At 32.6% G+C, this 7472-nt stretch overlaps 1 long non-coding RNA gene across 2 annotated transcripts; it reads left to right on the forward strand.

Moving 5' to 3' along the window:
• The first annotated feature begins 766 nt into the window (after positions 1-766).
• On the forward strand, positions 767-6309 carry LOC139508795 (uncharacterized). Of its 2 annotated transcripts, none has more exons than XR_011661467.1 (3): positions 767-918; positions 4312-4509; positions 5920-6309. It is a non-coding gene; the product is annotated as an uncharacterized lncRNA (long non-coding RNA). The 2 variants fall into 2 exon arrangements; XR_011661466.1 differs by having other exon boundaries at positions 767-889.
• Positions 6310-7472: the final 1163 nt, after the last annotated feature.

A 7472-nucleotide genomic window follows, 5' to 3' on the forward strand; every position in this document is an offset into this window, starting at 1 on the left:
GAATTTGTTAATTGAACTTTACCTGTTTAAGGGGCACTAGCTGCCAAATTCATGTTCTTCATCGATTTTAATAAAATTCACATAACGTGTATATAGTGTTGAATTGTTTATTAAAATGTTGCGCACAATCTTGGCTGATATGCATAAAACCATTATATTTCATGACACTGCATGAAAAAGAAATTGACTTATCGCATAATACCAGAACCAGAGACATATATATTGTATCTAATATCTCTGCCAGAACTAAAAAATAAACTACAGTAAGTCCACATACACATAAGAGGGTATGGATGTGAATTAACAGAATAGAGAACAAAGGACAGAGAAAAAAAAAGGAATAAAGAATAGTGAAAGAAAGAGAATAATGGAAAAAAGTGTAAGTTATTAAAAATATAACTAAAACAAGAATGTGTCCCCAGTACACGGATGCCCCACTCGCACTATCATTTTCTATGTTCAGTGGACCGTGAAATTGGGGTAAGAACTATAATTTGACATTAAAATTAGAAAGATCATACCATAAGGAACATATATACTAAGTTTCAGGTTGATTGGACTTCAACTTCATCAAAAACTGCCTCGACCAAAAACTTTAACCTGAAACAGGACGAACGAACGGACGAACGAACGGAGGCACAGACCAGAAAACATAATGCCCCTCTACAATCGTAGGTGGGGCATAACAAGAAGACAGAAAAAAAGACACCCCTCCGAGACGAGCCTTACATGCACTGTTATTACCCAAGGTTAATTTAACGGCGGCTCATTTTATTTTGGCTTAGAAATAAACATAATTGACAAGTTTCCTTCCCCTGCATTCTCGATCCCACATGTAAATAGCACGGTGATTTCAAAAAGACATTGATACATCATTACAACACTTGCCGTCAGTATTTGAATATATTGATCAAGAAGGTATAGAAGATTAATGCACGCACACTATTATCCACCACTGGCCTAAATAGTTAGTCCGCAAACAACGAGGGTCATAAAAACCCAGCACTTTGAACACAGCCACCGGCATGGTGTGAATCTGAAAGCTTCCCACTATCCATTTCTACCCATAGAAAACTTTTGCCTTTCAATTATCAAAAATGAAATATGTTGATATTAATGGTATATAAGAATTATTGGGGAATTCAAACCATTCCTATTGTAAGTGATAAAACTAAATTTATATCAGGGTGATTGAAATGAGGAAAAAAAAGGGGGAATCAGGAGTTCAGGGCCCCCTGTTTGGGAAAAGAATTGGTTGATTATATATGGAATCACTGAGTCATGGCAGGAGCAGGCCCCTCTTAGGCAGTCGGTGGGCCCCACTTATGAAAAATTCTGGATCCACCACTGTGGTCATGGTGGTCTTCAGTTGTATTATCTTTTAAAAAAAAAATTACACCTGTATAGTGTATATTCTTTAGTGTAAATCAAGGGAAAATACTGTGAACTATCTGTGCATTGGGGCTTATTAAAAGGTATTTCGGGGGGAAGAAAGAAGGGAGGGTGAGTCCATGGGAGGTAATCCCCACCCCTTTCAATTTGAGAATATGCTATTGTCTTGTAAACGGTCCAGATCCCCATCCCTAAACCATATATATTCTTGAATGGGAGGATAAAACAAATCAAATGAAATTAAAAGGAGGTCTTTGGGGGTTACCCCACTCTGTTCAATTTGAGAATGTGCTATTATCTAAGATGTTTTCCATTCGGCATTTAAGCCGGGTGTGCCGACCACCTTCTTTTGAAAGCCGACCACCTTTCGATTTTAGGAGGTGGTCGGCTTTTTTTTCAAAATCCGGCTTTTTTTCGGTTCTGTACCGTTAAAATTTGAATACTAATCCCGCCTTGTTTTCATTGACAAAGGGTGCTATAAACAGTTTCGTACTAAAAACTAGGGGTTATTCCCCGACTAAAAATAACCATGGAGGGAAACCCCTGTTTATTTACTTACTTGGTGAAAAAGTAATGTTTTTTGTATTTGATTGTAAAAATTAGTTAATTAGCTTTCAATTAAAACATGTAAAACAGGTTGAATGATTGAAATAATTTTAAAAATTATATTAAATATACATGTTTCGAGGGGAGACAACACTGTAAACAGTCTGTTTTTTTAGCAGTGAAAATTGAAAACCTATTTGCAGCCACTGTAGCTCTTTTTCGGAGCAGGCGACCGTACCCTGAAACAAGATTTTTTTGAAAGGCCAGGTAAAAACCTACAAAATTCATACAGTTTTGATTATGAAAAATGTGCATGGATCATGTCTTCATGGGTGTGCACATGACCTGATTTCAAGTTTTTTATGTTAAAATTATACCTTTTTTCCCCCATGTTCATTGGATGAAATTTTTATAATAAATTAAAAGTACACATTATTTTTATTTCATTATAAACTAGAGAACATTCTGATTCCAGTGATATCTAGTTTTATACAAGTATCTTTATTAATCAGTCCACCAGTAAGGGTCACATATGCATGGTCCCTTAAAACATGACGTCATAGAAAAAAACTGTTGATTGCACCCAAAGATGGCGTCCAATCGTCAAATTTCAATGTTTTCATTAATCAATCGGGGGAAAAGAAAGGAAGATGACGATGATGATAAAGAAAATACTAGACCAAATAAGTTAAATAAAATTGATAGTAATGTTGAAGTTGTGGAAATTGAACAAAAATCAACCAAAACAACGGAAAAGACACGCAAGTGAAGGCAAATATGAGCAAGACTTCAAATGACTTATAGTCACAGAGGAAGGATACTACTGTTCTATGTGCCAAAAATACGGCACAAAAGCAAGAAACAGAACAGAAACCTGGATTGAAAATTGTAAATGAAAGAAGAGATAAAAGAGATAATTTTTTGAAAAAATAAAATCAAAGAATATTTGACAATTAATATGACTACTTTTATTTATGTTTGTTCAACTCCATAAAATGTGAATATTATACTAATCTTTATTTCTGTGACCGCCACGTGCACCCACAGTAAATTAAAAAAGGTTGGACATTTAAAAAAAAAACCCACCAGGTTGCAAGTTATTTTTTTAAAACACCCACCTTACCTTAGTGAAAAAAGGAAAACACTGATCTTGTGAACGATCCAGATCCCCACCCCTAAACCATATATATTCTTGTCGGGGACAATAAAATTAATAATGAAATAAAATAAAAGTGAAGTCCCACCCCCTCTAGTTTGAAAACTTGTAAACGGTCAAGATCCCCACCCCTAAACCATATTTATATATTCTTGTATAGAACAATAAAACAAATCAAAGGAAATATAGGGAGAGTCCATGGGGTTCACCCCCACCCCCACATGTTTGAGAAACTTTTAAATGGTTGAGATCCCCTGTCATCCAGTGGTTAGGTGAAAAAATTTCAGGATCCCTGATCCCCACCGTCAAACCATATATATTCTTGTATGAGACAATAAAACAAATCAAATGAATATAGGATCATCCCCTTTGTCTTGGGTTGGGAACCTACCTTTTTAAAATGGCTGGATCCGCCCCGGCATACCATCTAGCTAGCTATAAAGGCTTTAAAAATATGAAATCAAACAAGGAAATTAACAGTGTAGGCAACTGTTTTGAATTTAAAAAAAAGTCTTTTACATATATATAACAATGTTAAATTTTTTGTGCATTTATTTTTGCTTATCGTATTTTCAATAATAGACAAAATTGCATGATTGAATATTGTAATTTAAGAAAAATCAGCATACATGATATAAAATGTGAAGTGGAAACTGGGAATTTGACAAAGAGACAACAACCCAATCAAAGAGCAGACAATGGCCGAAGGTCACCTATGGGTCTTCAATGCAGTGAGAAAAATTCGGCACTGGTCTTCAGCTCATAAATATGTATCAGAAATGAAAACGAGATACAGCTTTCAGTTGTATTAATAAAAACCTCACAATAAGTTCTGAATATCAGAATATACAGTATTGCAAGATTCTCTCAAAATGTACACATAGAGCTGAAAAACTGTCAGTGACTGTAAAATTAATCATGCTTACATTAAAGTCCATGGAGTCCATCTTAATATGCATACTCTCGTACAAAGGAATATAAGTATGCAATAGACATCAAGTTTTCAAAAATAAGAGTATCTATGCCATTAATTTACGACAAGATCTTAATCAAGTAATAATTTCGGTTTGTTTAAATATTTCGGAGGTTAGTATGACCTCCTCTTTGGTGATGATGTTTTCGTTTTAAAGTTGGGAAAATTGTTTGTACATGTACCAACAAAAATAAAAACACAAATTCAATCTAGAATTATGTTTTTATCATTTTTTTATGTTTAGGTTGTCAGCAAGATGAAAAGGACAAGTATGCAGTTCAAAATTCAAAATGTGGATAAGTTGAGGTTCTAGGTCTTACCTTTGCAGATTTTCATATTTTGCATGAATGAATTCAAAGGTTATATGATGGACAGCAGAGAAAGAAAAAACAACTTTTCAATTATCCTGCTCCTGGATAAATGTAAAACATCTTGTTTTTCGGTAAGTTTTATGCTCTGTTTTGATAGTGTTAGTGCATTCATCTTTCCAGTCTTTCCTCTAAATTGTAAGTTTTTGGTGAGTGTTCATTATGAATTTCAGTAAGTAACTTGTGGATTTACATGTATATACTCAAAATTTAGTACTAATATTAATGGGATTTTAGCATGACATCCTGCCAAATGCTTGTTAATCATGTTTATGTTCCAGAACAAACAAGTATTTGGACTGTACGCATACAGTCTGCCCAATTTTAAGAAGTTGGTCAAGTTTATTACAAACAAATGTACAGTACAGATCAACATAACTGAAATCTTTAATAGATTAATACAAAAAGTTTAATTGCAGTTAAAATAAAAACACAGGTTTGGTTGAGCTGGTACCAGACAGTACAAGTATACTTAAATGGTCTGACTGTACACATATGGTGGGACTGTAAGTTCTGGACCATAAAAGTAAGATCCGAATACTGATATGGTCTGGAACATTTATACATGTCTTAAAATTAATATCAAACACATTGGTGTTTTTGAACTTGGTAATAAGTTATGTGATAGAACTATAATGTTTTGGGATATCAAAATCAAAAATATCCCATTTTTACTTTTAATAAAGAAGAAGATTATTGATGTATGTTTAAATGTATATTAAAATGAGACAGCAAGCCAACAACACAAAAAAAAAGGATAAAACATACATATTTTGTTTGTATCAATGTTATAATTTCCAATATGTTCAAGGTATTTTTTCATTGAAATAAAACACAAATTGAAATCTGTCTGAACTTCAAAAGCTTAAAGAAATATTGTTTCTGTTGTCTGCATTTTGTATAATATATTGCAAATTCTTGTGAATAATGGAATGTTATAATAGTTGTCTAAAGTTTTAACTTTTAACATTGATCTTTATACTGTAAAATTCATAAATTATTGCGTGCATTTATTATTGCGATTCTGTCAATTTAGACTTAAATGCGATTTTAAATTTTACGATTTTGAAAAATCCTGTTTAATCCATATAAAATATTTCATAATACGAGTTTAAATTATTGCGTTTACAACTCCGTTGCATTTTTCGCAATAAAAAAAAACTTGCATTAATTCCGAATTTACAGTATATATATATATATTATGTATATAACTTGGGAAAATACCCAAATTTTATAAAGAAGAATAAATTAATTGATTGTTATATGGTATTAGAATAGGAAGATGTGGTATATTGCTAATTTGACAACCCTCCATCAGAGACCAAAGGATGTAGGCCGTTAGCAACTGATGACACTGGACAACCTTTAACAATCAGTAAAATCCATACCGCATAGCTATTTTTATTGAAAATCATATTATTGCTACATGTATGAAAACAATTTTGTATAATCCATTACTTTAGATTTTATTGGTTCTTTTTCAGAAGGATTGAAATTCACCACCTAAAATAAATGGAGAAAACATAGAAACAAGACCAGAATAAATTCAAAGAAAAAAGTTGGATCAGTTATTATTTTCATCACTCAGTCAATGATTTGAAGTTCTTTTAAATTCAAAAAAATATTGAAACCACAATAATGTCAAAGTTCTGTGCTGAATGTCCAAAAAGTGGACTATACCATCAAACAATGCTGGATGATAAGAAACTATTAATGTTTTGTGTTGAGGGATATTGTGAAAAAAATAGATTTACTTAAATAGCTACTAGTATGTTAAGCCTAACAATAGAGTTTTTATTGATTTCAAATGGCAAATAATTGTGTTTCAAGAAAGTATTCTATAATTCATGAATAAACATATATTGATACTTACATTATCTGCTCTGTTGTTTAAAAGTTTAGTTTTGAACAGTTAAAGAACAATATGCTAAATTAACATTTCCCAAGAAAAAAAGATATTCAATTAAAAAGATTCATCTTATAATAATTTACTACCAAATAGAATACATTGTAACATACACATTACTGTTTATTTATATCTATATATTTACAATTAGAATCCCATAGGATTTTAATTTGTCCCATGGGATATTAAAAATCCCATGGGATAATAAAAATCCCATGGGATTATTTTTGTCCCATGGGACAACAAATATCCCATGGGACTACAATAATCCCATGGGACAAAAAAAAATCCCATGGGATTTAACCAAAATCCCATGGGATAATGGTAAATCCCATGGGATTTTGCCCTGTCCCATGGGATATTGAAAATCCCATGTTTTTATAATTCAAATTGCAAAATAAATATGAAAGTAACTGTAGAAAACCAATGAAATTATTGAATCCCATGTAATTCTGCACATTTTGGTTATATACATGATATTGTAGCTCTTGTTTGAGGCGGCGGCGGATTTGCAAATGAGTGTTTTGCAAATTAAAAGTGTCCAGTGTTCATACATTGATATGATGTAAATTTTAAAAAATCACACGGAAATCACAAATTACTACCAAGAAATGTGCATGAAACAGGAAATTCGATTTGAAACAAGTGAAACTGCGAGCTACTGCTCACTGATGATACCCCCGCCGCAAGTGGATAATATTAATAGTGTAAAAATATGGAAGTGTTCCGTAAACAGGAAGTTGTCGAGTGATGAATCTGAAAACGCATCACACGGTATAGCTGACTTATAAAAATCCTGAAACCAAATTTCAGAAATCCTTGTATTGTAGTTCCTGAGAAAAATGTGACGAAAATTTTTAACTTGGTTATCATGTGTAAAATCATACAAGTGTTCGGTAAACAGGAAGTTGTCGAGTGATGAATCTGAAAACGTATCACACGGTATAGATGACTTATATAAATCCTGAAACCAAATTTCAGAAATCCTTGTACTGTAGTTCCAGAAAAAAATGTGACGAAAATTTTCAACTTGGCTATCATGTGTAAAATCAGACAAGTGTTCGGTAAACAGGAAGTTGTCAAGTGATGAATCTGAAAACGCATCACACTGGTATGGCTGACATGTATAAA

The sequence above is a fragment of the Mytilus edulis genome, unplaced genomic scaffold (genome assembly GCF_963676685.1).
Source record: "Mytilus edulis unplaced genomic scaffold, xbMytEdul2.2 SCAFFOLD_521, whole genome shotgun sequence".
Taxonomy (NCBI): Eukaryota; Metazoa; Mollusca; class Bivalvia; order Mytilida; family Mytilidae; genus Mytilus; species Mytilus edulis.